Source organism: Callospermophilus lateralis, chromosome 17, assembly GCF_048772815.1.
Source record: "Callospermophilus lateralis isolate mCalLat2 chromosome 17, mCalLat2.hap1, whole genome shotgun sequence".
Lineage (NCBI taxonomy): Eukaryota > Metazoa > Chordata > Mammalia > Rodentia > Sciuridae > Callospermophilus > Callospermophilus lateralis.
The window spans coordinates 75,325,599-75,338,617 of NC_135321.1; the positions used below are offsets into that span (position 1 = coordinate 75,325,599).

Sequence of the window (13,019 nt, forward strand, 5' to 3'; positions counted from 1 at the left end):
GGGGACACCGGCAGATGAACTTAGGAGGCAGCGAAGCAACCACAGTAGCAGCGTGGTCCCGAGGCCAGGGCGACAGAGCCACCGTCACCTTCCGCCAGCTGAAAGCAGAGCTCCGCGTTTTTGCAGGATTAATGTCGTCTTGATATGTGTTGAGGTGCTACTTTGTAAAATGCAAAAGCAAAAAGGGTCCTCAAATCACCTTTTGGGCTAAGAGTGAACGCCACACAGACACAAGAATGAAGTGGCTGAACACACACACACACACACACACACACACACACACACACACACACACTTGTTGTTGAAACATAAAACATCTGCTCCGTCCTCCAGTAGGATGAATGCTGGCCCTGGGACCAGCAGCCCAGAGCGTCTGGGATCAGCATCACCTCACAGCGGGTGACCCGGGCTTCGCCACTGCACCCGCCTCGGCTGGCAGCCCTGTCACCCCACCCAACACACTTGTGGTCTGCCGGTGTGCGGGTGTTCCGACCAGCGCAGAAGGAGATTAACGCAGGTCTCGCCCAAGTCCCTCTGCAGACAAACGCTTCTTCCCTAGCAGGGCTGGGACTCCTGGCCATGGCCGCATCCTGGGAAGAAGAGACCCCTGAGGCTCCCGGAGCAGGGTGACTGGCTCAGGGTCATGACTCCAGTCTTGGAAAATTCCCAGGGCCTTGCTTGGGGGTCATCCCAGAGCTGGTGCAGGGACTGCTTACGAAGCTGGTGGCACACTTGGCTGGGAGTCCTGTATCCCCACTGCACCCCTCCGATGCCTGTAGGAACCAAGGAGCCAGATAGAGGGAGAGAAATAACTGGAGGTGGAAGGAGAAGCGAGCCAGCTCCCCACAGCTGTCCAGGTGAGCAATCTGTGTCCTTGCTGACCTGGCCCTGGCCCCAGGGCCCAGTGGTGCTTCGACGCTGTGAGTGAGCCTTCTGTTGGCAGGACCTCCTGTACCACTGTTATTTTTATCTCTGTGCCCGGTTGTAGTTCACCCCTATCCTCCTGGTTCCCCATAAACACAGCTTGTGGCTCTCTCTGGCTGCCTTCTTGCTTGGCATATAGGACAGACACCTGCCTCCACTTTGCATCTTTCTGGCAGGATCAGGGATACAGCAAGGTTCTTTCCAGCGGAGGGCCAGGTGGAGAAAGTGCGGGAAAACCAAGCGGGGGCCCTGGGGCTCTGAGGCTCTCCGTTTGTCTCCAGTGTGACCCTGTTCAGCCAGAAATGCACGGGCTCAAGACATAAGAACCCAGAAGGGGAATGGGCTGGACTGTCCCCCAACACAGAGGGAGGTAGTTAACTGCCGCTCACCTGTCAGGTGAGAAGACCCTTGTTTCCTTATGGCCAATTGATTGGTGGCCTGGAGCATGAAGGGCCCTTTGTTCCTTGGGGGGATGATTCGGCCCAGGGCCGTTGTAAGGGCCCACCAGTTTACTCAGCCTCCAAAAAAATAAAACAAGGCCGACCTCCCAGCAAGTTGGCCGTGAGCCTGCTGCTTGGCCCGAGTTTCCTGGTGCAGTGCTGCTGGGGACATTATTTATAGGAGCTTGTTTGACTTATTTGGGAGCCCTGCACCATGCCAGCTCAGAGAGGGCTCTTTGAGCCGTCCTTTGGATCTGCCTTAGAGGGGCGGAGCCAGCACTTTGGTGAAAAGGCACTGAATGCGGTGAGGCCCAGCTCTGGGCTGGCTGTAGCCTGCACGTTCAGGGCAGAGGTCAGCGCTCCATGTGGCTTCTGAGAACATGGGTCTGGTCCTAACCTGTACGAGGTGCGCAGCTACCCCTACCCAAGCTCTCTCCAGCAGCTCATCTGCAATTTGCCTTGACTTTCAGATGGTCCATTGGAGAGATCCCGATCTACCTGGTGTGTTCTGGTTCCTGGTGGCCTATGGGCATTTTTTTTGGGGGGGGCGGTTAGAGGTAACCAGGGATTGAACTCAAGAGCACTTGACCACTGAGCCCCATCCCCAGCCCTATTTGGTATTTTATTCAGACACAGGGTCTCCCTGAGTTGCTTAGCGCCTCACCTTTGCTGAGGCTGACTTTGAACTCTCTATCCTCCTGCCTCAGCTTCCCGAGCTGCTGGGATTACAGGCGTGCACCGCTGTGCCCGGCTGGCATTTTGTCATCTGGGACTGTGAACCTTGGTGGGCAGAGGCTGGGCCTCTTTCAGCCTGACATACTCTTTGGAGGCAAGTCCAGGGCTCAACAGAGATGAGGTACTTCCTTCCCCAATGTTTATAAGAGACAAATGAAGACACTCAAATGGACAAAGCAGAAATCTTGTTCTTTATTTTTCCCCAGATACCATGGAATATTTTCAGGTGGAAAAGGGTGAATCTGAGTATCACCTCCCCTAGAGCATCTGGTGGGGGAGTCAGGGGCCAGGAAGGAAGAGGGATGGGGGAGGCTGGACTTGGTTCCTTCATGGTCATCAGAAGGCTTGCTTTTTGAAGCACCCGGGAGCGTGGGTGGCCTCCAGAGGATGTTCTGGAATGAACAGAATGCCCTCCTCCCTTGGTTCCTGCTTGGCTCCCTCTTACACATTCGGGGTGCTCACGGTCCCCCCCAGGTATGTGGGAGCTCTTGCTATAGCTGGGGGGCTGGGCTGGGCCGTGTGGGGCCTGAGATGGGTCAGAGAGGCTCCTGCCCTCAGGGAACCGAGCGCAGCTGTGGTCCAGGGATGGAGGGGAGGCTCGGGAATGTTCCAAGACGGTGCGGTGCGGAGGCTGTCGGTCTCCCAGGGTTGGATGTAAAGGCCCCTCAAAAGGAGCGACCACCCGGCCGTCTCCTGCAGGCCATGCTGCTAGATCTGGGTGTGCAGAGGTGAACCTCAGGTGGACAACCGAGCGGCCACCGTGGCCATTCAGGTGTATGAGGGGACCCTGGGTACTGTTTGAATCAGCTTTCTCACTGCTGGGACTAAATGACCAGAACAAATGCAGAGGAGGAAGAGTGGTTTCAGAGGGCTCAATCACAGCCAGCCGGCTCCATTCCCTGGGCCTCAAAGTGAGGCAGGACATCATGGTGGAAGAGTGTGGCAGAGGGAAGCAGCCCACATGGTGACCAAGGAGCAGAGAGACTCCACTGACCAGATTCAATATAGGCCCCAGGGCCACAGCCCAGTCCCCACCCCTCCAGCCCCACCCACCACTTCAGTCACCACTGGGTTAACTCCCAGCAGGGGACACCTCTCCTCTAAGCCATAACAGGCACCCGAGGCTGAGGAAGTCAAGTGGGCGAGGTGGAGACCACCGCTCTGGTTCCCCGGGCCCTCACGTGGCGCTGGGAGCCCTGAGCGCCGTGGATCCGGGTGGATTCCCTTCCCCAGGCATTTCCCACTGGTGTTGAAATCAGGCCAGAGCACCCCGGGAGGGAGCTGACCTTTACCCGAGGGTCAGGACCGGGTGCTGCTTTAGTTAAAAGCAAACTGTGAGCTCCTCTGTCTGACCCTCTCCAGTGGGGCACTGGGTGGCCACTGACCCGAGGCAGTCCCGGGCTCTCTGCCTGCACCCGCACACATTTGGCTCCAACCCTCGCTGGCTTTGATGAGCCTGCAGCCCGGTGGACGTCAGGCTGGAGCACTGTCCGGCGCCCAGGGGACACCCTATGAGCCCCCGTGTCTGTCTGGAGTTGCACGCCAGGGCGACCAGCGATTTTCTGGAGTGAAGAAGCCAAGGGGTGGGGACACCCAAGTCAAAGACGGGTGGATCCTTGGGGGTGGGGGCTGGAGGGAGATGGAGGGAGGGAGGTGTGGCCCCTGGGAAGATGGGCTCCAGCCTTCCACTGAGCGCCTCCCACTCCTCTCAGGCACCCTTGGGTGTGCCCGATGGGTCCTTCCTTGTCCATGAAAGACTCAGGAAGGCCCAAGGCCACGTGACCAGGGCATGGTGGGGCCAGTGTGCTGCTTCCAGGGTCCTGGAGAGGGGGGCCCTGGGCACCCCGCTGCATCAGCCCCGATGAGCAAGGCCACCAGCGCCCCGGATGGGGTTTCTCGGGGAGCGGACAGCACTGTGTGTGTCCTGGGTGGCTTCCTGCACGCAGCTGGCCACCCGTGCCCTGAGCGTGGCCGGGTGCTTACCTGTGGCCATCTTGCAGTCCTTCATATTTGAACAGATGTTCGTGTCCTGCACGGGGCCCTGCGGATGACCAAAGGTGGTCCGTGGCCACAGGGGATCTCTGTGCTCAGGTCTGTGCAGTGGGTGCTGGTGCCACTCTGTCGCTGGGGCCCTGCTCTGGCATGTCCCCCTATGGTTCCGCATGGCTCCAGTCCCCGCTGTCCCCAGACGGGTGCCCTCTGCCCCAGTTGGCCCTCAGCACGTGTTGGCTGAAAGTCCTGCTCTGTCCATTGCCTTCAGAAGAAGGGACATGACCTCAGGTGTTTCCCAGTGAGGCCCTGAGTCCCAGGGCCACGGCCCAGGAGCCCTGTCATGTGGAGGTCCTGGGAGGCAGGCCCTGGTACCCCTTCCCCTGTGGAGCACCCTGGCCTGGGTGCCAGCTGCCCGGCCATCTCCGCTCTCCACCAGAGGTCTGTGTGCACAGGTGACTCCTTTGGCCTCCCTGGGCTGGGCTGTCACCAGAGGTCCCTTCACAGCTCCGCAGTGAGGATAAGCTGGGCTTGGCCAAGGCCATTTCTCAGTTCCCATTTCTCTTGAAAATCAGAAAACAGTCTGCTTCAGTGAGGGTGTGGACGCCCACCGCTGCAGGGTGCGGCCTCAGCCACCCAAACCTCTGCGAGGGACAGGAGCTGCAGGACTTCTGTCCCAGTTCCGTGTGGGCCCAAGACCCGGGTGCCACGCCGTGTTGATGGAGGGGTCAAGGCAGCCTCGATGTGCCCGAGAGGAAGGACACGGCTCAGGCTCCCAGGCCAACTCGGAACCTCGGGATCCCCCCAGGGGAGACGTCCTGCTTTCCCTTCACACTTGGAGCAGAATGGTCAGGAAATCCCGCCAGCGCCCCCAACGGGGTCAGGACTGGGGTTGGCCATCTACAGAGCTCTGTGACATGAAGACCCGCAGTCGGGCTCGGAGCAGGCTGGGCGTCGGGCAGAGGGCCCCTGGTATGGTACACTCACCTGATGTGCTTCATGTGCCAGGTTTTCACTGGACATGGCAGACACGCCAGGGGACACAGCCTGTCCTGGGAGGAGTGGACCCGTGGGATGTGGAAAGCATCCTGGGTCATCGGAGGTAAGTGCGAAGTTCTGACGTGTGATGAAGGTGGTTCTGTAAGAGTTCAGGTCGTGGCGGGGCAGGGGGTGCCCGTAGGGAATCTCCTCTAAGAAGACACCGAATGGAGAGACAGAGGGCCAGGGGCAGGGCTCTGGGGAATGCTGCACGTGTGGAGCTGTTCCAGACAGAAGAAATGGTAGGTGCCAAGGCCCTGTGACTACCAGGCCAGTGTGGACACCCAGGCCATGGGACTGAGTGACTCTCGCCATGGGCCTGAGTGCTGACTGACCGAGGGGCAGAAAGAGCCTGGGGCTGATGTGACCTTGGTGTTATCACCAGAGAGTGAGGCCTGGGCCCTTGCCATAGGACCCAGCTGCAGTGAGTGTCTACCGGGAGTCCCCACGGGCCACCTGGGCTGCAGGGACGAGTTGGCAGAGAGATGAAGAACCTGGAACCAGGTCTACCAGGGCCTCAAGGCCAGCCGCCGTGGCAGCAGCGCTTCCCGTGGCTGGGAACACGTGGGAGGCCCCTGAGGGTGGTCAGCAGGAGGCAGCAGCCAGGTGCGCTCCCCGCCCCCGCCCGCTCCGCCTCTGGCCCACACACCTGGGTGTGCAGCCAGCACCGAGCAGACCAAGGTCACGTGACACCAGTGCCCGGAGGGTGACTGTCCCAGGCCTCGGGTGCCACCAACAGCTCAGATGCCCATTTGCTTGTGCTGTTCCTCTGAGGCGGAGCCGGGGGTGACGCGCAGCCCTGGGGGTGGGGGGCTGGAGGGAGATGGAGGGAAGGGACGGTTGTCCCTCTGGGCTATAGCATCGCCGCTTCCCAGGTGAGCACGGCCTCTGGGATGGCAGTTTTTTCTGGAAAACTCAAGAAGTTTGCCCACAACCAAGACAGGCGTTCCTGGGGATCTGTGGGCCCAGACGGAACTGCTCCTGGAGCAGGGGTCCCACTGTGGCCACTAGTACCAGGAAAAGGGAAATGCCAGTCCTCAGTCAGGGCACCCTGGTGGCCTCCAGCCTTGCCTAGGGGCAGTGGCTTGCAGAGGGTCAGGGGGCGCTAGGATCTGCCTTTGAAGACAGGGTTCTGGGTCTGGGCAGGCGGCTCAGAGGTAGAACTCTGCCCCCATGCAGGGGGCCCTGGGTTGCAATCCTGAAACCACAAACAAACAAAACTACACAGCTCTGACAAGGGGCAGGCACGATTTTAGCTCATGTTTGTGTGATTTGGGGTAAGAGATGCCTTTTAACCAGCATCAAAAAGAAGAAAGGAATATCTTGAAGGCTCACAGATCTGACCTCTCTGCAAATGACAGACTTGCTGCTTAAAAATTAAATATTTCATTCTGGTAAGAAATGAGCGATTAAGGAAAAACTGGGGGAAAGTTTTGCAATCCCTGTGAAAGATAAAAGCTTAGGGTCCACAATATACAAAGAGCTTTGCAAATAAAATAAATACAAAAACAAACGTGGGCAAAGATGATGAAAATGGAAGAGGCCGAGATTACATAAAAAGCAGTTCAGTTTTATCAGTAAAAATGGTCAAGTTAAGATGAGGCATTATTCTGCCTCTCAGATGAACAAAATGTTTACAAACTGATAGTCTCCAGGGCAGCGGGTTATAGAAAAGGGCTCCTTCCTACATCGAGGCAGGGATTGGGGACCAGAGCAAACTGGCTACCCTGACTCAGCTGTCCCTGAATTTAAAGGAATCCGTCCTTCAGAAATGAATGAAGCTGTGGTCAAGAAAGTAAGCACAGGCTGTTCCCTGAAGCTTAAAACACAGCAGTAGAATTCTCCTGGGCAGGAGAGGAGGTGGACATCCAGGCCAAGAGACTGAGTGACTTTTGTCATGGGCCTGAATACTGACTGACCTGGGGCATGCCCAGGAAACCCTGAGTTCTGTAAGAGCCATAAAAGTCCAACTGTCCATGGTGCCTTGCTCCTGGGTGGACCAGGCAGGTGTGCAGGTGGACGAAGGCAGGGTGTGATGCAGAACAGGGAGGACCCCGGGCCACACAGGGGACTCTGGGTGCTCCCTCAGGCACAGGGAGCAGGTCAGTCCTAACGGCAGCAGGCACTGCTTCTGTAAGGCAAAGGGTCAACAATTTTAAAAATCCAGACGGTGGCAGGCCCAGCCCCTGTGGCTACCCGCTGGGGCCACTCTTTCTCCTGGTGCTGAGTGTCCAGGCTCCATGTCCATCCTATACCCTCTTTGCTCCCGGTTCTAGAACAACCACCCACCACCTACTAGAGAAAGATGGTTTACTCTACAGAGACGCGGATGGACGTCTCGAGTCTCCCAAAACAACCCCGCGGCCCATTTGGAAGAGGCCCGTGCTCAGGGGAGGAGGGCGAAGGTGCAGCTTCAACCCTTTGAGTCTTGATTTGTTTTAAAAATAACAACACTCTCAGAACAGGTCGTGAGAAAAAGGTGTTCTCTCTTGTTTGGCAAAGCGGGACACGCGGCGTGTGACGGCTCCTCCCCGCTTTCCGACTGAGCCACATGGAGCCGTGGAGTGTCCACCCTCTTGGAGACCAGCTCTGGTGGAGAGCGGGGGGCTCCCTGCGTGCCGTAGTCAGCTTTTCCACTGGGGGGACAGAAAGACGGTCCAGAACAATTTTAGGGGAGGGAGAGTTTATTTAGGGGTTCATGTTTCAGAGATGCTAGTCCAGAGAGGGCTGGCTCCATTCAGGACATGGTGATGGAGAGGAGCAGCTCGCACAATGGTCAGGAAGCAGAGAAAGACACGGCTCCCACATTCAAAATGTATACCCCAAAGCCACCAGCCAGCTTCAGTTACCACCCAGCTAATCCCATCAACCCGGGGATTAATCCACTGCCTGGGTTGAGGTTCTCACACTCCACACTCTGGACTGGCTGGAAAATGCGGCTCCTGAGTGTCCTGGGGAAGGGTCCTCACCCAGCACACCAGATCACAGCAATGGTATTGCTCTGGTCCACTAGGACCCCGCTACTCTCCTCAGTGAACCCGAAGGATCGACCTTCCAGCCACCTGCCAGGAGGGAAGGAGGTTCAGCCAGCGGCCCAGGCCGCGTTCTCAGGCCTTTCAGAGAGCAGCCTTCTGCACAATTCCTGGTGCTTGCTGCTTCTGGGAAATGAGCCACGGTGCTGAGCCATGGGGCGAGGGATGGACTTCCAGTCTCTTTTTGGGCTTTTATGAGCTGCTGGGCCACGGAGGGGTGACGCCAAGTTAGGCGTGGGGAAGATCCATGCCCTGCCCGGGGCCATGTGGATCGCTCCTCTGTAGGTGTCTCTCCTCCGAAATCTGTAAATTTCAGCATCTTTGTAAACTTCGGGAACATGCACCCCAAACTAGACGAGTAGGAATTGCGTCACTGCAGCGGTGGGTGGGGGTGGGGAGCTTTTCTGGCACGGCTGGACTCCTTCTGCCAGATCCTTCTTGTTCCCTTTAAAAACAGGGGATACCAGACCTGGGAACTCACAGCCAAGGTTTTCTGGGGTCCATGCAGTTGAGCTTGAACGGAAGGAAGGAGCGAGGGCTTTCCTGGGGCTGCTGCGGGCCCCGATCTGGTCGCCCTGTGCTCTGTGATGAGAGAGTCCTGGCCCAGGCGCTGGGCGGCTGCCCTCCTAAGGGGCCGGGGCGAGGTCCACGCGCCAGAATCTCCCAGCTATGGAGGCTTCAGGCTGAGCGGCCTGTGGTGGGGGCCCTCTTAAGACATCTCCCTCATTTGGTGGGAAGAAGGGCAGCACCTATGTGCAGGGGACTCCCCCGCAGGTCTGCTGTCCAGGGGGTCTCGCATGGGCCCGACGGGCCATCGAGCCCTTGGACACTGGGGGCTCCTCTGGCCTGGAATGTGATCTCGGGGGGGGGGGGGCAGACAGCGCTGACGTTCTGCTGACAGGGTCTTTACGGGTCTGGGCTTGGGCCACGCAGACACAGGGTCTCAAGGCTGCTCCGGGCTCTCTGGGTACTCTCCTCTCCCCTCCTGGCTTCCAGGTTGACAGCCAGAGCTGTGTGTGCTTTTTAGCAGCTCGTAGAAAGAAGACTTTGTTTTACAAGAAAGTGGAAAGTTGTCTGCTAGAAGCCTTTAAGGACTAGCCAACGGGACGTCACAGACACTGGGGGGACCAGAGACAGTGGGTCCCAGGAGACATCTGTTTAGCGGTTTGTGTAAATGTCCATCTCAGGGGAGACGGGGTGGGTGCAGGGGGCTCCGGCTCCCTCTTATCAGAGGCCGTGAGAAGTAAGAGGCTCACAGAGGTCTCTGGCTGGGGGACAAGGCACGGCAGGGTTTTTTGGAGGGGGTGACTCCCAGGGGAGCCCACCTGGAGGAGGAGACTCTGAGGGTGCTCTTGGGATGAACACCTGGGGAAGGGCGGGCCATGGGGCAGGGGGCCACAGAGAGGGGGCAGACGTGGCTGATGGCTCTGCAGATGTATCCTGAGAGCGGCCAGCCTGAACGGGCGGGGACCGGCCAGCATGCTCAGTTGAGGCTGTCACTGGAGAGGTCCTTAGTGGCCAGCCCGTCTCTCTGACCTGCTGAGACAGCACTGACCTAGAAGTCGAGGTTCCATGAGGGGGTCCGCCTGACTCTCGGGTCCATCTGACCTGCCAGGCCCCTGGGGGCCTTGAGCTGGTGTCCAGGGCCCTCCCCCTGGCATCAGGGTGAGGCTGCTTTGGAAGGGCCTCTCTCGAGCGTGGAGGTGCAATCACTGGGCCGAGTTGAGAGGCCCCTTGATGTGGCGCTCACGTCTTCTTCCTGTCACATCACGGGGGTCTGTCGGGACTGTGTGCCAGTCGAGAGCCTTGGAAGCCAGAGCTCGGCCAGTCCACAGGGCGCGGTCCTGGTCGCGATGGGCCGAGTTGGGCAATCTTCAGAAGACACGCTGATGTCCTCGTCCATCCCCCAGCACCTGTGAGGGCGGCCTTATTTTGAAACAGGGGCTCAGCAGATGCCATCAAGTTGAGACAGGTCATCAGGGTGCACATGGATCCAGTGACCTTTGTCCTTAGGAGAAAAGAAAAAGACACCCGGGGGAGGGGCCAGGAGCAGACAGAGACGGGAGGGTGCCTCTCGGACACACCGGACACACCGAGGGTCAGCATCACCATCAGGGGCCAGGAAGAAGCAGCAGGTGTCCTGCTTAGTGTCCCAGAGGGCCTGGACCCCTGCTGACATCTTTCCTTCTGACCTCAGGCCTCCAGAACCGGGAGGCAACCCCTGCTGTTGTCTGGCTGCCCGGGTGGGGTGCTTCGCTGGGGCCGTCCTAGCAAACTAGACCCTGGGATACGGCTCGTCCTCCTGTCCTCCTGGATCATGGGGTTTGTCACTGCCACGGCCGCCTTCTCAGGTCTTCTCTTCCTCCGCTCAGAGGTCACTGGATGGAGGCCAACCTGACTGCCCGGTGCCCTCTCTCCTGCGTCACTGGGGCCGACCCTCGGGGCGACTGGGCTGCGTGCGTCATTGTCCTCACCTTTGCAGAAGAAGCGGAGACTCGGAGGCACCTTGGGCCAGAAGCACAGAAGCAGACTTGACGGCACAGGGGTAGAGGCCATCCTCTAGTCTCTGCCTCTCTGCATGACCATTTGCCCTTTTCTTTTTCTGCACCCGTCGCTGGGTCCCCACCCACTCTGGTGACGTCCTTGGAGCTGGATTACATCCTAGACTGCCCAAGAAGAGATGAGACTCCAGAGTGTGTGCTTACATCTCTGGCCCCCTGAGCCCATATCCCCTGGGCCTCTAGACTGTGAACTGAGAAGAGCCAGCCCTGGTCTCGGAGGCATCCCTGGGGCTGGAAAGAGTAGGACTTTCAGAGTCACTCTGCTGTCATTTGGATACTGAGTGTCCCCTAGAGTCCACTTGGGAAGGCTTGGCTTCTGGGGTCGTGATGTTGGGAGGTGCTGAAGACTTTAAGAGTTGGGGATCTTCTGGTTTCTCTCTCTCTCTGCTCCGGTTTTAAATGTGACCCTTAGTTCCTGCCATGATGTCCCACCACTGGCCACACTTACCTGTGGCCAGCCCAAGGGGGCCTCCTGATCTTGGACTTGGAATCTCCTAAACTGTGAGCTCAAGGGACATTTCCTTTATTCGTAGCCTGTGCCGGGTGTTGACACCTTGTAGTGACACACAGCTGATCCTGCGTACATCCCTCTGGAGGTGAGTACCTTAGTTCCTGGCGTCAGCTGGGACCTGGGCATGCTGCTGCCTACATCCCGAGATTTGATTCTTCCACGTGCCAAACTGGGGAAGTGACCACTAGTTCCTGGCTCCCGGGGCGTGGAATCCTGGGTGAGGGTCGGCTGCCCCACCCACTGTTGCTGATCTCGCTGAGGCTGTCCTGGGAGGAATGCTGAGCCTGGTTTTGGTTAGGGGGTGGGGGATGAATGCTCCACGGCCAACCTCAGCAAGCCTGCATTCCCGGCCTTTGGCATGTGCTGCCTGCTCTGTTTTCTCAATCACTTCTTTTTTTTCTGTTCAAGGTTCCCAGGCCCCCAACACACTGAATTCATCAAGATGACAGCCAGTGGTGTCACAGATGACCGGGATCCTGATCTGAAACCGTTCGAGTGACAATCCCTGACCTTTTCTCAGCCCCGGGAATGGATGCTCAATGTTTGTGCAAGGTGGGTCACCAAATGGCCTCCTTGGAGCACCCCTTGACAGATGGGGGACGAGGTATGGGACTGTTGGTGGCTTGTGCAGGACCTCGCGACTGTAGGAGAGCTGGGAATCATTTCTGGGCTCCGGGGGCCTTCAGCCCTTCTTCCTAGGTCAACTCACAGTTGATGACGTGTGGTTGCAAAGGCTGGCGGTGGCTGGGAGGGAGCCAAGTGAAAGAGGCCTGGGGTGAGCCGGATCCCAGAGTTCTGGGCTCTGGACACGGTGGAGGGGAGGCTGGAGTCTAGGAGAAGGCATCTGTCTGAGCTTGGGAGGAAGCTTGCTAAATGCTACTTGTGAGAAAGAGAAGAACGAAGTGATTCTGGAAGTGGAGACAGGACCCCTGGCCTCTCTTCCTTCCCACCCGTGCTTGGTCAATGCCCATGGCCAAGGTCACTGCGGAAAGTCACCCCTTCACTCTGCCCAGACCCAGGTAAGTTCCAGATCCTCCTTAGCGGTCTCATCAGTCTATTTCTCTTGTTTTTCTGCCTCTTTTCTTTCAGCTGTGACTACCTAAGGTTTTTTTTTTTTTTTTTTTAAATCTCTAAGACAAAATCAAATGCCATTGTATGCCACCTCTTGGATCCTGCATTCTGCTGGTCAAACGAGTGGACGTTGCCAAATGCTTCTGAGTCCATCTTTTCTAACACTTCCAGTGGGGGAAGCATAGTGGGATGGTAACTTAAGATGCACCAAGGTCAAAACAATAAAATAAACTTATCTGTATCTATGGGAAAATTTTTCTGCAAAGACAGAACCCAAATCTGAGCAAGAACTATTAACAATGGGTTTGCAAACTCAGGGCGGGGGCGGGGGGGGGGGAGGCAAAACATCCTTTGATCAAATCCTTTAAAAATGGGAAGATAAAGACCAGAATGTTCTTGGGCAAATCCTGGGCATTATAATCCTAACGAGTTTGAATAGTGCTCCACAGTGAAGTCCAAAAACATGAAGCTACTTACCCAAAATAGCAACAGACTTTCCAGCCACTTTGTGTTCTTTCAAGGCTGAAAACCCCAAATCCCACGATTATCCATTGAGAAACCCTCCTGCCCCACCTTAGCTTCCCATTAGAGCTGTGCCCTTTACATTAGTCACTTGGCACGCTCTACATAGAACAGAGTAGGTGAGTTCAAATGAGCTTAGAGGCAAGATCTCCCCTTTTCCATTCTCAGGCTGAAATATTTTTTCCCCTTTGTTCTT

At 57.3% G+C, this 13,019-nt stretch overlaps 1 long non-coding RNA gene across 2 annotated transcripts; it reads left to right on the forward strand.

The window, feature by feature from the left end:
• Positions 1–5,035: 5,035 nt before the first annotated feature.
• LOC143638124 (uncharacterized) lies at positions 5,036–12,579 on the forward strand. Of its 2 annotated transcripts, XR_013154551.1 has the most exons (4): positions 5,036–5,190; positions 10,531–11,315; positions 11,639–12,249; positions 12,366–12,579. It is a non-coding gene; the product is annotated as an uncharacterized LOC143638124 (long non-coding RNA). The 2 variants fall into 2 exon arrangements; XR_013154550.1 differs by having other exon boundaries at positions 11,639–12,579.
• The last annotated feature ends 440 nt before the right edge of the window (positions 12,580–13,019 follow it).